This window comes from Anas acuta, chromosome Z (assembly GCF_963932015.1).
Source record: "Anas acuta chromosome Z, bAnaAcu1.1, whole genome shotgun sequence".
NCBI lineage: Eukaryota > Metazoa > Chordata > Aves > Anseriformes > Anatidae > Anas > Anas acuta.
Genome location: NC_089017.1, coordinates 43,865,970 through 43,889,736, shown reverse-complemented (window position 1 = coordinate 43,889,736; position 23,767 = coordinate 43,865,970). Strand labels below are relative to the sequence as shown.

The window sequence follows — 23,767 nt, the reverse complement described above, 5'->3', positions numbered from 1 at the left end:
AGCAAGCATACATAAGCAGATCCATTAATGTCTGAACTCAAATGGAGTTCAGACATTAGTCACTCCATTCCAAAAGTGGCAATCCAAATAATTCTGTGGCACCTAGCTGCCATAATATTTCCTGCACAATTGTCAAATTCTTCTCTAAGTTATGCAGGTGCTTTGGTGATGTTACTCTGGTACTTTGACATATTAATGCAGCATCACTAATTTATCCCCTTCTGTTGTTGCTGTTGTTGTTTTGTTGTTGTTGTTGAGTTTTGTGTGATTTTGTTGTTGTTGTTTGTTTGTTTGTTTATTTTGATTGGAGTTCCGTACCATCCTGGAGGGACAATGTACTGTTCCTGTTCACAAAAGTCCCTGGAAGGCACTTTGAAATACAGCCATCCTGCAGCATGAAACACCAGGGAGAAACAGGCTATTACAGCCACACAGTTCTGCTGAGCCAAGTGCAAAATAGAGCCCTAAAATCTTTCAGGTAAAGTTTTTAAAAATTTCAAAGCATCTTAAATTGCTGTTTAAATATATTCAATATCAAACCTCTTGCAAAGCAACTATTAACCCTGTAGATATATTAATAAGCTTATAAGCATATTACAAAACAGATAATTGACACAGCACAGCTGGTTTCAAAGAAAAAAGAATACTAATAATAAACAACATAATGACTTTTTATGCTTTGTGGTCAGAAAGACTAGGAAGAGACAACAGTGTTTTTTTGTTGTTGTTGTTGTTTTTATCCAAAATAAGCCAATGTGCAAAATAAGGTATGGTTCAATAAGTGTGTTTATAAAAACATAGTATTAGATCTTTTTTGATATTGTGTAAGGATGAAACTCTGAAACAGATGAACTCTTTGGTCCACCTGTCCTTTCAGAAGGCTTTTCTAGAGCTCCACTCTGGAGCTTCCAGTGGTTGGAAACTCCTCCTCAGTTCATTATAGAAGAGCAGAAGTCTTTTCAAACTATTTTCACAAGCAATCTGCTGCACTGCAGAATAAACCTTCACCTGTGAAGTCTCTTGGTATGTGAGGAATTTCTGTTCAAAGCTCAAATCCACCTGTTCTAAATAAGGGTTATGAACTCATATCTATAGTTCAGCTAGTGAGACAGTGAGAGTGGGAAGTCAGGCAAATATACCTCTGGTCCAATGTCATATACAATGAAAAAGAAAAAAATAAAATCCAGGGTCAGCAATGTGGAATGTTCAGGATCTTGCCTTTAAAGTGGAGAGCAATTGAACCTGGAACTCCATTTCCCAGATGTGTAGGTCCTTCTCATGCCAGCCAGCGGGCATCAGGGTCTTGCAGGGAATTCCACCACTTCACCCTAGAAGGAAGGAAAAAAGGTGGCACTTTGAAGACTTCATGCTGAAAAATTTTCCTATAACTAACTTTAAGGAGGATAGGAACTTCCACAGGCTTTTTATCTCTTCTCTGACTCATTTTTGGCCTTGATATTTCTATGTTCTTGTCTCTCCTTCCTCCAGCTCTAAAATGATAACATTAATCCTTCCTGACTTCTGGTGCCTGCAGTGAGAACTAGGTTCACCTGTTCTAGCCTATAGAGCTTCCCAGGGCAACCAAGACAAGATGCAGTTTTTCTTTTTGTGGCAGCAAGGTTAAGCACAGCCACAGCAGAAGAGAATGAAGTGCATTTATATTACAGGAAGAAAGGCTAGAGGAAGGAGGGAAGGAAAAAAAACATCTTGTGTATCCCACTGAGCCCTGACTGGAAGAAGCTTCTGCTGGTACAGCTCAAATGTGGGCATTTTTTACTCTGACTAGCCCTGACTAAAGAGGATAGACATGGAGAACTTTCTTTCACTGTAGTTTCTTGCCAAATGGACTCTCTTACACTGAAGTTCCAGTTCTTATCATTCGCCACTGCAGTTATTTTTCTGCCTTGTGACAGACACCATCAATGATGTAAATAACAATCACTCTTACACGCTCTATTAAACACAGCATCAGCTGGTGCATGTCTTAAACAACTGTACATTATTTACAAAATATATAAAACACATCTGGAGTGATTTAGCATGGCTGATTGGCTTAACCACATTTACACCATGGTTTTATTGGTTTATTCTTTGAAGATCGTTCTCTGTGGTAGACTTGAGATACCATTCAAAAGAAAGAGACAAAAACACTTTTGGTCTGAATACCATCAACAAGTGCACCTTTGGAACTTTCCAGAAACCCTGCAGTGGGATCTCCCATATACTAATCAGACAAGAGCTAACAAGACCATGGTGTTCACTTCTCTGTCCTCTCACATATAGCAGATACAGTGAGCTTACTTGGGAGCACGCTTATTCAATATTTTGTAGAATACATAACATCTTTTTCAGCAGGCTGTCACCTTAGAAGATGAGGGAATTAACTTTGTTCTGAGTTTATACCAGTCTTTTACTCTATACAAGTCTTCTATTCTCTTTCCCACAGTAACAGAGCTGCCAGTTGCACCTTTACATTACCTTTAGGGACTAGAAAACAAGAGTTATGAGGAACAGCTGAGGGAACTGGGGTTGTTTAGTCTAGAAAAAAGGAGACTGAGGGGAGAACTCATCACTTTCTACAACTTTGTGAAAGGAGGTTTAAGCAAGATGTGTGCTGGTTTCTTTTCTCAGTTGACAAGTGATAGGACATGAGGAAACAACCTCAGGTTGCATCAGGAGAGGTTTAGATTGGGTATCAGACATATTTTATTCATGGAAAGGGGGATTAGATATTGGAACAGGCTGCCCAGAGAAGCGATGGAATCCTCATCCCTGAAGGTATTTAAAAGATGTGTGGATGCAGGGCCCTGGTTTAGTGACGGACTTTGTAGGTTAGGTTGATGGTTGGACTTGATGTTCACAAGGGTCTTTTCAAACTTAAAATGGTCTATATTTCTATGATTTTATTATGCCTCCTTGTCCCATTCATACTGCCTCATTAGTGATGAATACATACACACACACATATATATATATTATTTTTCCTGGAGCAGAAGGGAATTGATTTCAAAAGGAAATATCAAATTAAGGCACAAAAAGTTTGTGTGGTATTGTTTCACATAGGATGTGCCTAGCAATAGTTCATTTCTTCTATTTCTATGTTTTATCTTCCTCAGTACTTTCTTTTTTAGTCAGTCACCACCCCACATATACATACATTTGAGTACACATACATCTTGCTTTACAGCAGAGTTTTCTCTGCTTGTTTGAATCATATCCAGCACGTTTGTCTTTTACCATAATCTATGGGGAAAAATAGCAGCAGTAGTACCTGGATCTTCTGTAGTAATCTAAACCCCTTGCCACCATTCTCCCACACATCATTTGCACATCACCATTTCCGATTACAAACATACAGGTCCTATTCTGCAAAACAGTATATTTCTATCCATTCTTTAGAGAAATGTAAAGAGAAATTCCTCATCCTAACCAATATCTTTCCATAAAAGCATTGCTCCCAAATACCAATATGCCTCAAAATAATCAGATTGCTGAAGCAAAATAACCTGACGTGTATAGGGGCCACAGGTGAGATTCTCTACTTTACTTAATACCACAAAGCCACAAAACACACATTACAAATTCTGCAAGACAGGCCTTCATCTGCAAGGCAGAGATTTTGATTAACTTCCCACAGTCAGAAAATGTTTATTTATTAGTCTGTTCACTTCGGAAGGATCAATATTTTTTACTGGATAACCTAGTTATTGAATCATAAAACCTAAGCTGATCCCCTGATTTCAGGAGTCTGAAGGAACTCAAAGTCTCTTGACTTCTGATTCAGTATCTTCCACAACTGAATGAACCACTAGGTTTATATAATCAGTTGCAGGTAAGAGATACAGTTCTCTCAAGAGTTCTCATTTCTCCAGACAAATCCAGTGTTTTGTTGCCAAAGAAGCAGTGTTTCTACCCAAAGGTTACAAATCAACAGTGTTTAAAGAACAGTGATTGGTTAAAAATATTTTATTTTACTACTTATCTTATCAAATGTTACATTGGGCATTCACAATCAATTATAATTGCAATTAGCAGTCTAAATACAGCAAGGACTGTCCTTACCGTGATGCTTCTTCAAAAATGATAACTGCTAATTTTTTCTGCATTGAAGTGTAGATCCTGAATCTTGAGGCAGATGTGCTTTATTATTCTGCAAACCTAGACAATCATGACTAGGTCAATTTTGGAATCTGTAAAAAAGTCCCTGCTGACAAACAGTGCCTGAAAAGCAGTTTTGATATTCTCTAAACAGTGTATGAACCATTAGATATCCTTTCACTTAGGATCAGCACGTTTTAAAAAATTGAGAGGGACAGATTTATTTGGTCATAGACACATTTCATCCTATGTCTACTGGCTTTTCCTTCAACTGTTCAATCTTCTTTCTTAAATCAATGTTTTGATATTTTATGTACTTTTATGTAACTTGTCCTGTGTCATGTTACGATGCATTTCAAAAGACCTGCAAAATAAAAATTCATGTCTAGCTTAGAAACCATGCAATAAATGTCAACACAACTGCCAGAAAACTCCAGCTTCCATTTAAGCCCATTCTCCGTATTATTTCCTAATAGTTTTCAAACATTTCATAAGTGACTTGGACATTGTCTTTTAATGTCACCTTAACTACAGAACAGCACATGCAAAATTATCAAGTAGGTTAAATCAACGGTCCTTAAGGTAATACTCAGTGCCTTAAAAGTAGGTATTTGCACTTTTACATGGCACCTGAAACTTACAACTACATTTCACTGCCAAGCATTGTTATTTTATTTTATTTTTTTTTGTATGCCAAAATAATAAGAGGAATAATTAAACATTGTAATAAAAATTCTTCTATGCACATGCAATATTTATTAACACTTAAAAATCAGTCTGATGGAGACCAGGATATACCTTCATCACTTCTATTTAAAATTCCTTTTTTCAGCTATAGGCTCCACTGCAGTGTTAAAATACCATGAAGCAAGCCAACTGGACAATAGACAACGTAGAATACGCTACTTTAACTGAAGTGAGAGTTGGCAGAACAAGAAGAAACTGTGAGAGGTTCTACAACTATTTCCCAGTTCAGTTACAACAAACTTAAAGGTCATTATACACAGGTGAAGAAGGAACTGAAACAGCTGAGACATGCCTAATTCCACTAATGTTCCCCAGGAGCCAATGAGAACTCGGTCCCAGTGAGCCCCAGTGTTCATATCCACACTTAGCACAGCACAGCCACTGCTCTGGGACCATGGGACCAGACTGCTCTCCAGGACACAGCTGGGTTTCTTATGAGAAGGATTTGTTCTGCCCTCTGACAGAAATGCAGATTCAAAGTTGCCCCAGCAGGACATCCTGAGAGAAAACTAAAGCTCAGTCTGTTGCAATGATTTATTTTTTATCTATTTATTTTCTTTTTAAAGCTGAAGACAACACGATTCTCCAATTTACACACATTTTGGGTAAATCAACCACCCTTGATTCTTGAGAAGCTGTTCCTAACACAAAGGCGTAAGTAGGAGAGAAGTGGGGTTGATTATCCTAAATCCCTGAGAAAGCCGCTTGCACATTAAGAGTTTGAAAGCTTGAAAGCTTTTCCAGTAGGCTGTCCCTCAGCCTACTATAATGATCAAAAACTTACGAAAAACATTTTAGATAAAATATGTTTGTCAGCAGCTGTAGCCTGTAGCCCATTTTTCTTCCCCCCAACAGACTATAATTAGGTGATTAACTAAAAATACATTTCAGATTCCTTCTGTTTAAAAGAGTTTACCTTTCATCAGAGTTCGAAGCTTCCTGAGTGTAATCCATTGAATTCAAAGTACTGTCATAATGTTAACAGATCCCAAAAAGCCAAACTTCTATGTTATATCAGTAGAAAACAGTCCTAAAGCTTTGCAGCTTTCAACTAGGGATGCCACTGATGAACTTTTTGTTCTGCTTATATTCCCCACTACGCTACTACCCAAGCATCCGTAAAATTCATGTACAAAGTATGAGTAAACAGAATACACAAAACTGTAATTTCATTTAGTAGCATTTTATGTGCCCTTCTCCAGATTGCAGCCCCAGGAACTAAGCAGTAAGCTATCAGCCAAAACTAGAAAAGTTCAAAAGGATTTAGGAGAAAAATCAGAATTCTCACATCCATCTGGTGCCATCCTAGTTCCACAATAGTGTAATTCAAGGCATTGTGTATAGTTCATGTTATGCATTCAGAAGCATTTCTGTCACTGCAGACTCTTCCAGTGCCTGTGGAGCTATAAAGGCAGGCAGACACACTTTTCCTCAATTATTCCTTAAGCAGACAGACTCCCAAGAGACATACATGTGCCAGAGTGGGTGCCATGGAAAAGAAAGAGATGCTAACCTAGAAATGATTAAATCATTTTGCAATTCTAGTCTCAGGCGGAGGTGTAGACAATTCCAGATGTGCTGGACAGTCTTTCTTTTTCCTGGACCGTTAATATTTGAAGAAATCTGAGTTAAAAATGCTTTCCGTTTTGAAACAAAAAAGTCATAATCAATATTAACACTGAGATGTGACATGACAGGCAGAACATTCTGCATATCCCTTAAAGCCACAGATAGCAATCAGGAAAGGGAGTGGTGTCTGCATCATCTCCTCCTTCAGCCTCAGTATGCTTGGGATTTCTGTGACTCGTTGCTGTAAGTGGAAGCATATTATTCCTTTCCCCTGTGGGTCACTTAATGTTCCAAAGGCTTCAGAATTCACATATATTGAGACATATGTCTCTCTTGCAATAAAATTAACTATCAGAATACTGAGGAGCAAATACATCATGAAAATAGTTTTTGGCTGAAGATTTTTTTTTTCCTTTTCAATAGTAACTCAATTTGAAATATCTGTGAAACAGCCAAAGCCCTAAAAGAGAGCTGAAAATCCATTTGAACTTGAAAATAAACTCGTACATAAAACAACTCTTACTGACAGACCAGCAGAAGTGAGCAGCAGCATGTATGTACATGCAGAACAAGAGATTTTGAATGCATAATGACTCAAAATGGAGCTTTTCCTACGTGGCTGCTACCTTATTACCCACTTGGGCACATAATAACTTAGTGAGCCCCACCACATGCCTAGAATATGCTGTTGCCAGTGTTGGTTGTGGCTGTTTTGAGAAGATGGAATTACAAAATTAGGGTCTGTAAAGATATCCAAGTGAGGCAATATATTAACTTTGCCTGCAACAAGTCTATTCCTACTGTTTCATTAACATAAATGGAACAATGCCCTCTCACCCCATGAAGCAAACTTGTTTTCAGGCTGTTCTGTGAAATCCTGAACTGTGAAACACAGCAAAATCTCAGACATCTGCAGTCAACACTGATCACAAGAATGAGGTGGAATGAGGAACCTCATCACAAATACAGTATAGTGCCCTGTTAGTAAGTGAGAAGTCACATAAATCTTGAGATTTATGACTGGTTTTGATTTTCTTTACGACTACATGCATTGCTTAATATTTTGAGCATGCAAAGCTTTAATTCAGTCTAACCTGGAAAGGGCTATCCACAAAATCTGTCCACCCAGCCTTCCTGTTGTGGCTCACACTGTTCTGCAAGATCAAAGCTTAAGCAGTCAGAGAAAGAAGTGTGAATGTCTAGTATTCTTCTAGAACTGAAAGCCTATGGGCAGACTTTTTGTGCTGAATCATACCTTATCCCAAGCAGTAATTCAAATTAATCTAAACTACTAACCATACAGCACTGCATCAAGCCAGAAAATTGGAAGGAGAAACAAAGATATGAATGTTTACAGAGCAGGGATTAAAAGCTACATAGCAGTCCCTACTACTTGCTTCTTCAAAGAGAAAATAAGCAGGTAAATAAACCAGTCAAATATCAGTACCCGAAGGACAGACAACCCATGATGAAGAGAAAAAATTGATAGCCTTAAACATAAGACTCATGCCTGAGTTTCGGATTAGTCTTGATGTTTATTTTAGTGAAGCATTACACAGAATGAGCCTGCTCTTGGTAAATCAGTGCATTTAAAAATATACTCAAAACATCAATACGTTCATATCAAATTAGCACAACTTTGCAAAGACATTTGTACTCTCAAGAAATTTCATCCACTGCTGTCAGTGATACTAGCACACTGATTACTCAGCTAAACACTTGAATCTCTCAGATAGGACTCCTCCAGCTAGATATCCACAGGGATGCTGGACCTTACTGCATGTGGTTCAGGTATCTAGCTGCCTGACCATTGCTGCCAGCACAGGGACAGAAGCAGAAAGGAGTGGAGGCAGCACTTCTGAAGGCAGAATAAGTGCTACAGGGGATCATGTCTCATATCCTGTCTCTGCTCTCAAATCCTGGCTGTGGTCCTAGTTAAATTTGTTCATTTGGAGATTTTTTTTTAAAAACTGAAGAGCCTTCTTCATCCATAATAAAATGCCCAGAGGAAGACTCAGGCCCTTGTATTCCTTACTGAACCAAGTGATAAATGCTATCACTTCTCTAGTGATAGACAACCTTTGACTTCCACGTTCAGGCAGATACACAGTTCAAAATTACATATTATAATTTGTATATATATATAATATATGCTTATATGTTCATATATATTCTATATTAAAAGTATGCCAAGACCCTTTATAGAATGCCATAGTTTAGTGATCTAAGATCTAAGATCCACAGATCAGGTCTTTTAGTCATTCAAAATGATTAAGTGCCAGGAAGCCGTAAAATTGCTTCAGCAGGTAAATAGTTCAAGGGCTGTGGTTATTGCTCCATCAACAGCTTTCCAATTGATCTGTTGTTTTTGTGCTGAGCAGTGTCCTCTAAAGGCCACTACCTTCTGTCTCAATTTAGTGAACACCAATGATTTTCTTGTACTGGCATCTTCATCCTGCTTCATCATAACAATGTCATGTTGCTCACGATGGGGATTTGCATATTTTTTCCCTTTAATTGTCTGCAGCTAACAATGAATCTGCATGGCAGGCAAGAAGTCAACATATCCCAGGTTATGCAAAAAAAGCCCCACCCTCAAATCAAAAGCTATCCACTGAGAATAAAAAATGATGGTTATTAGATTTTTCCATCATTTCCAAGGCTCCCTGCAGTAGAAAAACAGCTGTTAAAGCCAGTTGAGGAACATTCATATCCTATCTAAATGCAGAAAGAGAAGTGATCACTGAAGATCCAGATAAAACTAGAAATAAGTAACTGGCTTATGAGATTTATGCAAAAGACAATAAAATCTAAAGAAAGGGAAACACATATAAAAGCAAGTCCTTGCAAAAGAACAGTGCACAAGAATTCACAGAAAGTATTCTGCCATTTCAGAGGTGTAAAGTGCATTATTTTTCTCCTATTTGTAAATAAAAGGCAGTTTAATGTCACCAATGATCTGCTAGCAGCAAAACTTGCAAGCTGAATCATCACTGTTAATTTCAATGACCTACTTCCACGTGAGACCTTTGTGACGTAAAGAAAAAAAGTTATTTTTTAAAGCCTGAGTAGATAATTTGACAGGAATAACAGGATATAAAGAAACAGAATCTTTTTGTCAGAATGGCATTTAGCTGAGCAGGAGGTTAGAGAATGGTAATTAATTGCTTAATTGTTTTGAAAGGACAAGTACTAGAAAGTATGACCTTTCATTGACACTTTGCTGCAATGGTACATTAATTATAGCTGAATTTCAATGGATCTCCTGTGGGAACACATGACATTCACACTAATACCAGACAAGTTTACTGTGGTCATTGCTTTTATAACAAATGTCTAACGCTAAATTAAAACACCATTTGGCACTTGGTCTGATATGTCCCGAAATCCTTATAATATTTTTCTGTGCTAGCAATGCATTTGCATTTTAAAATGCTTATTTCTGCCAGAACATGTAGCTGACAGCATATAATTTAAGAAACACACTAAAAAAGACAGACTGCAGAACCAAAGTAGACTTGAAGTGTCTTCTTTTAGCTATTGGTGTTTTGATTTGCTTTGTTTTGAAAGTTTTCATGGCAGTAAACAGCAACTTTTGCAATTTTCAGTGCTTTAGTCCAGTGAAGTCAAGGAATCAGGCTCGGACTACAGAAGGAAAAGATCCTATGCACATCAACACACTAATTTAGCCTGAAGGTAATGGTATTGAGGAGTAAAACATGACTATGTGATAAAGCAGATGTGCCCTTTCATGCAGTTGATTAGTCTGATTTTTGCTGGTTTGATCCACCAGTCTTTGTCTTACTCTTTCTTCTTTAAATCAGCAACATCAAACTTGTCAGATTGTCAGAAAGAAGAGGCTGCTCTTTCAAAGAGCTGAGAAAACAAGGCACAACACTCAGAACCTCCTTTGGGAAAATATTTTCAAAACAGAACAAATAAGATTGGGGAAATCTTACCATGAACATATAGCTTTTTGTTTGCCTGCTTGTTTTTAAGAGGGGTCCTAAGACACAATTAGCCAATATCCTGTCCTCTGCAAACGTGAGGCTTGATGTGTTTTTTCATAACATAGCAATGAGGACATTCTCTCCCTCTAAAGAAAATTCTGACTCTAATTAAAAACTCTCATCCTACATCTTCATGAGAAGATGAGACTTTGGTTTGTATCCAAAAAATACCATGAGTTTTGCTCTGGCTGCTTACAGACAATAGCTGTGACAGGGCAAGCAGCCTCTGCAGAGCCAAGGCCGCCAAAAGTGCAATTCCAAGGTCACCAAAACTGCAGTCCCAAGGCAGCAGATCTCTCCAGTGCACTTAGTCTAGGGATTGATTTACAAGTAGATGTTCAACAGGATGACTTTGGACAGGCTGTTCTAGAGAGATTGCTAAATCCCTTTCTCTCCACCTCTTAAGCACAGAAAAGCTGTAAGAGTAACCAGGGTATCTTCTGAACTGAACCAATTATATACTTTGAATTTACATTTCCTGAGCCTTACAAATCTCTTCAGACAACCTGCATCTTTTATCTTGAAAAGCTCGCAGATGCTTTTCTTACAGCACACCATTTTTTTAGCCACCAGAGCCCAACTGCAAAGCCTTATCAAAACAGACACCTCCATAGAGAGCAAAGTCCTCACTGCTGAACCTCTGGTGGGGATTTTAATACGCATTTTTGAAAATCTTCTTTTGAAGTATAAGTAGTATTTCTGTTTGGTAAACACCTGCTTTTCTTCTCCAAGGTTTAGCAACTAAATCTTGAGTTTTTCTTTTAAGCTTGATTCAGAAGCCAAGATGAGTAGCCCATTTTCACAGTCTTCAGGTGTTAACGAATTACGTGTTCTGATGCACTAATGAACAAGCCTTCAGGCTGAGATTCCTTCCTATCATAACCTGAAGGAAAGTTGTGGAGGGTACAGCAGCATCTCTGCAAGCATCTATACCCTTGCTCAGGCTCCTTTGTACTGCAGAGCAGCTGCAGCACAAGGGGAGGTTGGCAGAGATGGCTGGGACACAGTAACGAGGCCTCACAGCAATGAAGCTGTTCTGCTCCTGCTTTTGCAGCCAGCCCACATGTTTCCAGATGGCTGACTTCTCCCTCTTCTGCAAAATATTCGTAAATTCTGTTTTGCTGTAAGCAGAGAACCAATTCTTAATTTACAGTTTAAGGATCTAACTTAGAAATGACAGATCAAGAGTGCCATTCCAACTGCGAAGTGACCAACAATTCCTTACATCTTCTATTTGTATGCAAATAGATTGCAAATCTAAGGGGAAATTATTTCTAATTCTTGCCAGAATTAAAACAATTTGATTTGATCCATGCCTGTTTTCCCACATGTTCTCTTCTGTTACATAAAGGCCTACCAAAAGGTAACAAGACATCTTTTAGTTGGTATGTCATCTGTCATCAGGGATTTGTCTGCCTTTTATTTACAGAGGGAAATTTAGCTCCACAGGTTTTGCAGAAACCCATTCTGTGACTAAGAGATCTCCATTACTCAATGACATGCAGATCACAGAATCACATAAGGCTAGGGATTGAAAGGGACGTTTAAGATCACCTAGTCCAAACCCCCTGCCGGAGCAGGAACACCTAGATCAGATCACACAGGAGAGCATCCAGGCGGATTTTGAATGTTTCCAGAGAAGGCGTCTCTACAATTCGCCTGGGCAGCCTGTTCCAGTGTTCTGTCACCCTCACAGTGAAGAAGTTTCATCTCATATTTAAGCGGAACCTCCTATGTTTCAATTTGCACCCATTTCCCCTTGTCCTATCATTGGGTTTCACTGAGAAGAGCCCGGCTCTATCCTCCTGATACTCATCCATTACATATTTGTAAACATTAATAAGGTCTGCCCTCAGTTTCCTCTTCTCCAAGATAGAGAGACCCAGCTCCTTCTGCTTTTCCTCATAAGGGAGATTATACACTCCCTTAATCATCCTCATGGCTCTTTGCAGGACTCTCTCAAGCAGTTCCTGTCCTTCTGGAACTGAGGGGCCCAGAACTGGATGCAATATTCTAGATGCAGTCTCACCATGGCAGAGTACAGTAGAAAGGAGAACCTTTCTCGACTTTCTTGACCCACTAACCACACTAAATACAGTTAAACCACAGCTGTTTTTAGCACTGACCCATGCTGGTGACCCATGCTGAAACAGTTTGCTCCTGACAGATGGACCCCATGGTATGGAGTCATGTGGGAGCAGTTCTTGAAGAGCTGCTGCCTGTGGGCAGCCCCTGCAGGCCCAGTTCGCATGGCATCCCATGGGAGGGACCCCACGGGGAGCAGGAGCAGAGAGTGACTGAGAAGGAGTGGTGAAGACAGACTGCAGCCCCCATTCCCCATTCCCTTGCACTGCTTGGTGTGAGGAGGTAGAAGAGGGTAGATGGGAGGGAGGGTGTTTTAGTTTATTTTCAGTTCTAACTGCTCTAGTCTCCTAGTGATAGGCAATAAATTATATTAATCTCCCTATGCTGAGTCTGTTTTGCCAGTGTTGATAATGGTTGAGTGATCTTGTCCTTATCTCAACCCTTGAGCCCTTTTTCATTGTATTTGCTACCCCTACTCATTTGAGGAGTGGGAGTGAGAGAATAATGTGGTGGAGTTTAGTTGCTCATGAGGATAAAAACACCGCGTCAGCATATGACAAGAATACTTAACAGCCATTACAAGACAAATATATTGATAGATATCAGGCTTCTTGGAGCCTGCTGTGCTCTGGAAATCCCAACAAAGAAATAGAAAAGGTAAAGAGCAGAATCTATCTAGTCAGTCTTCTTCAATAGGGATATCATAAAGAGATACAGATGCACCCGAACAACACAGCTGGAGGATCAGTGGTGCAGAAATTTTTTCTTCCAAGTCCAGACTGTTTTGGCAATATACATAATGAGGATCTTTGAGCAGCAGCTACTCCATGACATGTGCTATTTTGCCCAGATTCATGATTTATTAGCATTACCTGCAAGTAACACACGTACATTTTATCAATTTCCTTTTAGGTTTATATACCATATGTTCCCCAAACGTATAATTACAATTGAACGAAGGCATCTGTGCAGACCTGGGAAGAGAAGACAGAGGGACTGAAAAGGTTTAGACACTCTCAGCAATGGCTTTGAGAATGATTAGGCCATGAAATACTTCTCTCAGAGAGGATGAATTCAGAAATTTGACTTTGGTGTGTGTATTTTGAGAGGTCCATTACTGAAAGTACTGACTAGATTTAGGCTAAAGATATGGTCAAATTATAAACAGGATAAACATCATCTCCCAGGTATTCAACCATGACTTGAGCTACTGGTTTATAAACAAATTTTGCTAATGTAATCTTCTCATTTTGTACCATGTAAAAATAGTCATTACGATTAATGCTCTTATCACACAGAACACCTTGCCTTTGATGACTCTGCCTGTTCATGGGGTACTCTAACATTTACATTCCAGATCAACACTCAGGATTTTATGTATTTATTTTGCTGTTCTTGAAGGGGAAGCGGTGATAGATTCCTAAACACAAAAGGTACTAGAACTTCAGTTTTGTCTAAATTTATCAAACAGAAAAGTTAAAAGCCATGAACAAGCCTTTCCTGGCTGTCTGGCAACATGAAGCACTAGTGCTTTTATGTCACCCATGAAATCAACATGTGTCTAACATCTGATTACTCCTCACTTTCATACAATCATAGAATTAAGAATCATAGAATATCCTTAGCTGGAAGGGACCCACAAAGATCATCAAGTCCAACTCCTGGATCCACAGAGGACTACCCAAAAATCAGACCACATATCTGAGAGAACTGTCCAAATACTTCTTGAACTCCAGCAGGCTCAGTGCTGTGACCACTGCCCTGAGGAGCCTGTCCCAGTGCCCAAGCACCCTCTCAGTGAAGAACCATGCAGCCTGAACCTTCCCTGTTTTAGCTTTACACTGTTCGCTCGGGTCTTGTCACTGTCATCAAAGAGCAGAGATCAGCACCTGCCTCTGCTCCCCTTGTGAGGGAGCTGCGGGCCGCCATGAGGCCTCCCCTGTCTCCTCTGAGATGAACTAACCAAGTGACTTCAGCCAGTCCTCATGCCCTCTAGACCCCTCACCATCTTTGTAGCTCTCATTTGGATGCTCTGTAATAGTTTTATCTCTGTTTTATATTGGGACACTCAAAGCTGCACACAGTACTTGAGATGAGACCACACCAGAACAGAGTGGGACACTCCTTTTCCTTGACCAGCTAGCAATGTTGTGCTTGATGTACCCCAGAATATTGTTGGCCCTCCTGGCTGCCAAGACACACTGTTGACTCGTATTTGCCTTGCCATCAGCCAAAAGCCCCAGATCCCTTTTTGCTGTGCTGCTTTCCAACATCCCTCAGCCTGTACATACAGCCAGGATTGCCCTGTCCAAGATGCAGAATCCAGCACTTGTTAAATTTTATATGACCGGTGATTGCCTATCCTTCTCATTCGTCAAGATCTCTCTGCAAGGCTTCTCCACCCTCAAGGGAGTCAACATTTCTTCCTAATTTAGTATCATCTGCAGACTTATTTAGTATGCATTCAAATCTCTTGTCCGGATCATTTACAAAAACACTGAAGGGAAGTGGCCCTGGGGAACCTCCTTATTGACTGGCCATCAGCCTGAAGTAACCCCATTTACTATAATCCTTTGAGTGTGATCCACCAGCAAACTGTTCATCCAATGTATTAGGCACTTGTCTAGCTGCATGCTGGAAATTTTGTCCAAAAGATATGTGACTGTATCTAAAACTTTGCTAAAATTCAAAACAAAACAAAACAAACAAACAAACAAAAAAAAAAAACTAAACACCACATCTACTATCTTCCCTTGGTCAACTAGGTGGGCAAACTTATTGCAAAAGGAAGCTGAGTTAAGCAGGGCTTTTCCCTTGTGAACCCATGTTAGCTATGACCAAAGACTGCATTCTCTTTCAAGTATTTTCCAGTTACTCCCAGAATAACATTCTTCATAATTTCTTCCATAGTCTTCTCCACAATAAAACAAAACATTCTTCTAAACAGTCAGTACCTCATCACATTTCACATGACCAGCACACAATGCTGAAATGTCTTGTAGCTTTATCTGAGCAGCACTGCAATATATACCAACATAACATTTTTATTACTGAAATACAGAAGCATTGCCATTTCCCATATTTCTGATATTTTTTAATAGTTTTTACTATTTATTCTTGCAGTTCCAAATACCTAACCAGTGACACTCACTTTCTCTCTCAACTTTAAACCACATCACAGCTCTTATGCTAATCCCCTTCTGCTGGTCCACTAGCAGGCACTTATCAGTGCAAATTATCAGTGCTGTGCAGTAGATTCAGTTTTAAGACTGATACACTTCCGCCATGACTAGGAGACATCTAGGTAAACTTCAAGCATCTTCAGACACAACAGGACTGGACTAAGACTCAGTCCCTGCAGTAACAAGCTTTTCTTTCCATTCAAGTCACAAGAATCATTCTCGTGCTGTTCAAACTGATAATTCTCTTCTAATTCTTGAAAGATTTTATCATTCATTTTTTATTATGTATGTAACTGCAGTTTGCTTATAATAATGTATGGCAGTCAGTGCTATAAAGAATCCCTGTATCACTGAGTATCAAGTTCTAAATTCCCTACTAAAGGGATTGAGGGGAAAGTTTTAATCTGTCCCAGCTAGTAGTCCTGCTGGTTATAATGAGTCAAATATCCAAGACATGAGGAATGCATCCTGCTGATTCAGGTTCTGCAAAAAAGATAGTTCTGAGTCTTTGTTTTCTTCCTCCCTAAATAAACCTGGTAAATTCCCCAAATTAAGGAACTGTTGGAGCAAGGCAGAAAGAAGAATCTCTTAAATAATACTAATTTTATTATGCTTGACTTTTGCATCACTTCTGTTGCAGAGGTATGTTGCGTATCCTTAAAAGGACTAGAGAGACACAAAAATTGGCTTTTGCCCAGCACCCAGAGGAAGTCCAGCCCCAGGCAGTTCTAACATTTCACGTAGTCCTGGCACCATTTAAGTAGGAATATAAATCTTAAAACACTTTGGTTATTAACTGGATGTGCAAGGAACAGAGACAAATTCAGTTTTTAAGGCTTTCTCCACGACAGCATTCAATTTATTATCTTAGGCACAAAGACTGAACTGAACCACACAGACTGCTGTGCAGAGAGAGCTGAAGCTTGGGTGCGGCCCAAGAGCCAGATGAGCCAGAGGCAAATGGCGAGAAGAAAAATGAGGCTGACCCTGCTTCAAAACCTTTACTTTGTTGAAAATACCAAAGTCAGAGATTGGGCTCAGTAATTAATATATTGTTTGCCTGGCTGCTGTCTCTGCAGTGAGGCACTCTTTGTGGGAACTGCAGGAGGGAGGAGTCCTGTCCCAGGACAGGAGTCGTGCCAGGCTGCCCATGAGTCACAGCACACAGACATGCTGTAAGGGAGAGGAAAAAGAAAACAAACAGGCTGGTTTGAATTCTGAGTCCTCTTTCAGTACTTACAAATGACTGGCAGGCCTCTTGGCAAAGACAGTTTTGAGGACTGTTGAGCTCTGAGACTGGCCAAGGTTTAAGACACTGTCAGACAGCCCACACTGACCTGTGAGCAAGTACAAGACAATTTATAAGCAACTTTGTGCAAACTGAGTATTTCTCAATTTTCCCCAAATGTCAGGTAAAAAAAAAAAAAAAAAAGAAAAAAAAGAAAAAGAAAAGAAAAAAAAACACAACAGTATCTTTCTTTGCAATTGTTTTTAGATTTCTGACTCAAGCAATAAAAAGTTTTGTGAAACAAAACTAATGTCTACAGATATTTCTTTTTTTGAAATTGTAACCCATCAAACTCTCCAAAGCTTTTATTTTTTCTCTGTGCAAGTCAGCATACTAGAAACATGTTTCAATTCCCATGAAAGCTAGTGGGAAGACTTTAGAACTTGTATCCACACTGTTTAAAGACAGCAACAGTCCTATAATTTAAAGTGACGATTCCTAGCATTTCATACTTAAGCAACAGCAGTACTGTGCTAAGAGAATAACTAGAAAGCCTTCTTGTTCTGAAAGCTACTGTCCATTTTAAGCTACTGAGAACAACCTTGCAAGGTGGTTAAACCATACCTACCTGGGCTCAAATTTTGCAGGTTGTTTTGATCAAACAAATAAATACTCTATTTACTTTCTCCTTAGCAGATCTTGCTCCTATATATCTGAGAATCATAAAATTTCACCAGAGACAGACAAACAGGGAAGGAACTTTTAAAATACTGGTTTGGAGGTAATTAGTTCAGTAAAAAAATGTTAAGAAAGTATAGAAATTTAGCTGCTTTCAAAACAGGAAGAAGTGTTAAAAAGGTTCTGTACTGCTACACAGAAGATAGTTTTTTTGTAGGGCTAATTTACTTTCTGTCATACAGCACTGTAGCCATAGAACTCTTGAGGAAGTATATTACCACGGACAAAAATAAGTTATACACAACTGTGCTTCAGAAACCCTTAATGACCCTTAGAAGGTCAAAATATGCGTATGTGCACCAAATTCTTACCCAGGTGACAACACTAGCTGTTACAGCCTGAGATCTAGTCTTGCACAATCCTGTTTACTTGAGGGCTTGGCACTAATTAATTCTCACTGCCTCTGTGTGCACATGCCTTGCTAATCATTCTCTCCACAGGCAGAGGAAAGCTATCCTTTTCTGGATAAATCCAGCAAATCCCCTGATGGATGCTTTTTAACACTATTTTAACAGAGTGTCTTTAATGCGACAGATGCAACTTGAAGCTTCTTTCATGTTGGCGTTTTATTTTCCCTTTCCACCGTCTAATAGGGTCTGATGAAATAAGCTGAGAAGCACAAACTGAGTCTTTGAACCCAGAGTGATGAACTGTTTCAAAGCTCCCTCAAAGCACACACCTGGGGTACAAGATTAAGATCTTCTTTTGTAGTTCATTCCTACTTCTGTACATCAGTTCCTCCTAATCATGCTGTGTGTACATGCAGTATAACTTGCTGAGTCCTGTTAAAGCAGATATCAATATCATAAAGAGACTCTGACAAGCAGTGGTGCAGTATTGCCCAAAGGATAGTATGAAAAATACATATAGCACATTGCAGATACACTTATGAATTAATACTGTCATCCTTTTAATTTATCACAACAGGAAAAAAAAAAAAAAAAAAAAAAAAAAAAAAAAAAGCTTTAAGCATTTACAAACATTGGGAAGAATTCTTGAACCAAGGCTCTTCACTGACAGAATACAGTCACAGCAGGCCCACTCCTACATGTATTCAAGCATGAGCAGTCCAACTCTAAAAATAGACCTGCATAAATCATTTCTGCCACTTGACAAAAATTTATTCCTGTTCTGGAAATTGATGCAAAAGTCCAAATAGTTTTCATTTAGTGAGTGGAAAAAAGGATGAGTTTACATTGTCCACCTGCAAAACAAAATTGTGTTCTAAGCTTGTATCAAAGTAGTTGGCTACCTTCAACAACAACAACAACAAAAAAAAAAAAAAAAAAAAAAAAAAAATGCTGGAGGATTCAGTAAGAAATAATCAGGAAGATATAAGAACATTTAAGACTGTCATTTTTAAAAACACATCAAATATATTTAATGACCTTTGCTGCATTCCTGTATGATTAGAAAGACTTCTGGCTGGAGTCTATGAAAATAAAAATGTTTTCTAAGTGAAATATTAAAGATTAAAAAAAAAATGTTCTGAGCAGGTGAAAAGAGTGAAAACTTTGAGATAACACATCTTGGGAAGAATGAGAACATTTTTAGCTTCAGGAACACATCCATGACAAATTTCACAATAGAGATAGCTGCTTTCCAGAATCATGGATAATAGGAGAAAACCAGCTTCAATGCTGGGATGCTAGTGGTAACATAGTGGAAATGAACAAGAATTAATTTTCATAGCTTTTTATTGCAGTAACCCACATATTTTGTAACTGTTTATCCCTGTAATACAATATTGCCATTGTTTTTAACAGGCCATAAGCATTCTACTTAAATTGCAAGTCCTCAGGACTGAAGCTTGTCAGACTTACCCTGTCCAAATTTTTCTTGACTTTTCTGTAGCTTTGATTCACTTGGATTAGTGGAGACAGAATTTATTTTTTTTTTTAGTTTAGTTTATTTTCTTTGCATGGCATAGCGATATACAGACATCTGTAACATGCTGTTATTTTCTGTAGGGTGAGATATTTACAACTCTAGTATAATGATGTACTGTATAGAAAAAGAAATTTAGTACAATCCTGGAAGGGTCAGATTGTAGCATAGAGGAGCACAGTTATGGGTAGTGAAGAGGTGTGGCAGAGCCTTGGCACTAGTACCCTGTTGCTATAAGCCATTGCTGTTAGCTCACCTCAAGAAATACCTGGAGCCAGGAAATAAATATAAAATAAAATAAAATAAAATAAAATAAAATAAAATAAAATAAAATAAAATAAAATAAAATAAAATAAAATAAAATAAAATAAAATAAAATAAAATAAAATAAAATAAAATAAAATAAAATAAAATAAAATAAAATAAAAATGTAGGAATATTAAAGAGAACAGAGAGTTTTGTAATGGACACCTGTAGTGGATTTATGTGGCAAGGTTTTGGTAGTGAGGGAGGGAGGGCACAGGAGTGGCTTCTTCAAGCAGACTCTAGAAGCTGCCCCATCTTACCTACGTGTCCTGCCACTGGCCAGAGCTGAGCCAATAAACCATGTTTGCGCCTCTGTGAGAGCAGATTTAAGAAAGGGGAAGAAAATAAAAAATAAAAATAAAAAATATCTGCTGCAGAACGGCAGCAGGAAAGGACAGCAGTAAGAAGCAGCCCTGCAGCCCCCAGGTGAGTGCCGCAGGAGGGCAGGAGGTGCTGCAGGCAGGCAGCAGCAGTTCCCCTGCGGGCTGTGCAGGGAGAGGCCCCTGGTGGAGCAGGCTGTCCCCCTGCAGCCCATGGGTCCCCCATGGAGCAGATCTCCACGCTGCAGCCCCCCCATGGGTGGAGGAGCCCCCGCTGGAGCAGGTGGATGTGGCCTGGAGGAGGCTGCGGCCCATGGAGAGCCCCCGCAGGAGCAGGCCCCGGGCCGGAGCTGCAGCCCGTGGAGAGGAGCCCCCGCAGGAGCAGGGGGTCTGGGGGGAGCTGCCCCCACCCGTGGGGGACCCGTGCTGGAGCAGTTTGCTCCTGGGGGATGGATGGATGGACCCCATGGGACAGAGCCGCGTGGGAGCAGTGCTTGGCGAGCTGCTGCCTGTGGGCAGCCCCTGCAGGCTCAGTTCGGGCAGGACGGCATCCATGGGAGAGACCCCACGGGGAGCAGGGGCAGGGAGGGACTGAGAGGAGCGGCAGAGATGAAGGGACAGGGACTGACCGCAACCCACATTTCCCTGTTCCCCTGCGCCGCTCAGGGGATGGAGGTGGAAGAGGATGGGGGGAAGGCATTTTTGGTTTCTTTCCTTTGTTTCTCACTTCTCTAGCTTGTTAGTAATAGGCAATAAACCTTACTTGTCTCCCTATTAGAATCTGCTTTGCCTGTCACAATAATTGTTGAGCACTCTCCCTATCCTTATCTCAACCCTTGAGCTCTTTGCTTTGTATTTTCTCTCCCTTTTCCTTTGAGGAAAGAGAGCAGCTCTGGTGGAGCTTGGCTGCCCACCTGAGTAAAACCACCACAGCACCAAAAAATGGTAAAGTCAGATATCAGATAGATTTGCAGATCAATGAAAAAAGAATAAATTTGAAAAAGTATGTCAACAAACATAAAAAAAAACGGCCACAGGTGATTCCTATATGAAAAAAGAAAAAAAAAAAAAAAGGAAAAAAAAAAAAAAAAAAGAACATCTTATTCCTCTCAGTAAAGGACAATCATCTCACCAAGATCAGCAGTATGAAATTACCAGCCTTAGGAGAACAGAAGCAGAGGAAATCTGAACATAATGACAAGAAAGGCAGTAGGAAATGAAGATGTGGGTGTATAGCAAATTTAACTCCATAATTTGTTACTGTTATTATTATTTCCTACAACAACTAAATATAGATTGACAATGATTAGACTCTCACTTATATTAATGATATTTTTATATATATATATAAGGTGTGTTACTTCTTTGTCTGTAAATAATTATTTAAGAATAGGACTTTCAAGTCAAATGCTTGTGTTCATTCAGGCATGTTAAAAGCACATACAGTGGGAAACTCAGTGAAATGTTATGTCTGAAAATTCTGAAAACTGTTATATACAGAATTATGCAAAGCTGAAGACCTCCTGCCAGAGGTAAACTTCTGAAGGCTATAATAATGAAGTGTGCTGCAACGAGATAGAAGAAGGTGAAGTCAGTCCTGGAAAAATAAAGCATATAGCTGTGTAGGACAGAGAACAGCATGACCCCCTTCCTTAATTTTGCCTGTGACAGAATCAGCCATCCTGGTGGTAAGCAGGACTGTTTTCTCTAGGAAAAAAAAAAAAAAAAAGAGAGAGAGGGAGAGAGGATACAGTGCATTTGAACACAGCTAGTGCTCGAAAGGGTGGCTCTACACAGCAGTATCAGTCTTCACTTCCACTTCACATCTCCCTAACAAGAGCAGGAGTATTAAGTGCAAAGCAGGAGAAAAGAAAAGTCTCCAAGGCTCTTCCTTCTTCTCACATAAGAGTTATCCCTGTGCCACTTCCACCTACTCCTCCCCTTCCCAGGGCCGGGACAGAGCTGTATGCACACAACTGACAAAACCCTTCTGTATATGACATTCTTCTTCAGGACACAATACTTTACTGATCTAAAATGGAATCTGCAATAAAATTGGGTAACAACATTTTATTTAACTATTTCCTTAATTTCATTTTCATAGTAATACAATTTATAAATCTGAAGAATAAAGACTGCCTTTGGAAAAAATATGTTGCCATAACAACAGTTTTCCAGATAAATTAATTTAAATAAAGAGGAGAAGTGAGGAGAACAAAGAACAATATTCAGATAATTCCTTTAATTCCAAACCAAACCCACATATTACAGAATTATCATCTCTGTACTGTCCCAAATTTAGTAGCAGTTAATCCACTGCTGTTAAGTTGAATCAGCTTTCATTACTATCATTGTTTACTGCCTTTTATTTAATAATATGCTTGTTTGCTTGCCCAAACACAGCACTACAATATAATTTGGTCAAATTTTTTTTTTGATTTTTTGTACTGTATTTTTCTGTCCAGTATATTCTTTATTTGCTACAGCATTATCATTAATTAAAGCCTCTGTAGGTAACAGCTTCTAAGCTGTACAAACCATTTCACCTTTATTTGAATTGAACGATAACATCTAGAGAGTGGATATGCCCTGCAAATATGCCCTGCTGATAACTTAATGGGTTTATCAAGTAATCATCATGGACCACGGAGACAGAGTGTACATAATAGATATGGAAATGAGTAGAGTAAAAGAAGCAGAAGCTGTGTGTTTTATATGTTCCATTTAAATGATGTCAGACAGCTGATATTTAAATAAAAGCAGGTTTATTGTACAAAGCCCTTAGCAGTTTGCTGTAGATTTGGAAGCCTAGCAGATTCACACAAAATGCACTACTGCAACAAATGATAGCCTGCATGTTCACCCCAGATCCCACGCTGTTAAATTCACACTACCTTCTTTACAGTATGCGCATGACACAAACACTTCGCCTTTTCTCTTTGCTAAGTCAGTTTCGGTATATAACCTGCCTACTCTCCAGGCCAATTATCCTTTGCATGACACAATCAGGCCAAGAACTTGCTAATTATATCTTGTTATAGCGTTCTTTCTCCATTTTGAAGTCTATTTCTTCTCTCTCCTTGATCCTCTTCCTGGTTTTCCTGAACACAATATTCCCAAAATATCAGGCAAGAAACAGAAATCTTAAAGGTCTAAGCAAAGAAAATGAACAAGCTTAGAAGAAGCTGTGGAATACAATAATGACTACATTAAATTTGTCCCTATGCATAGCAGAGTCCACACTAACAGTATCAGCTGAGAAGTGACACACAATGTTTCCTGCTCTGTAGGTCCATGCACATCCCTAACGCCTCACGGCCTTTAAAGCTCCTTTGCTCTTCTCTTCACAGATTCTGATACTGAACAGGTGCAATGAAAGAGCATCCAGAAGCATGATGTAATCCGTGCCCCCATTATTTCATCTTTTTCATTCATTACAGACCAAATAGATGCCAAAGACTACCAGATACATACCTAGAAGGTCCACCCACTATCTGCACAAACTGGAAGTGTTATGAATCAGCAAGATTGCTCTCCTGGGTTTCAGCATATATACAGTCAAGATAGAATGCAACGTGTTTTCTCCTCTGATGGACA

At 39.2% G+C, this 23,767-nt stretch overlaps 1 long non-coding RNA gene across 1 annotated transcript in view; it reads right to left on the bottom strand.

The window, feature by feature from the left end:
- Positions 1-582: 582 nt before the first annotated feature.
- Positions 583-23,767, bottom strand: part of LOC137848595 (uncharacterized) — a 43,303-nt gene continuing 20,118 nt past the window's right edge. Inside the window, exon 3 of the long non-coding RNA XR_011091440.1 lies at positions 583-1,328. This is a non-coding gene — a long non-coding RNA (uncharacterized lncRNA). The remainder of the gene's footprint in view (positions 1,329-23,767) is intronic.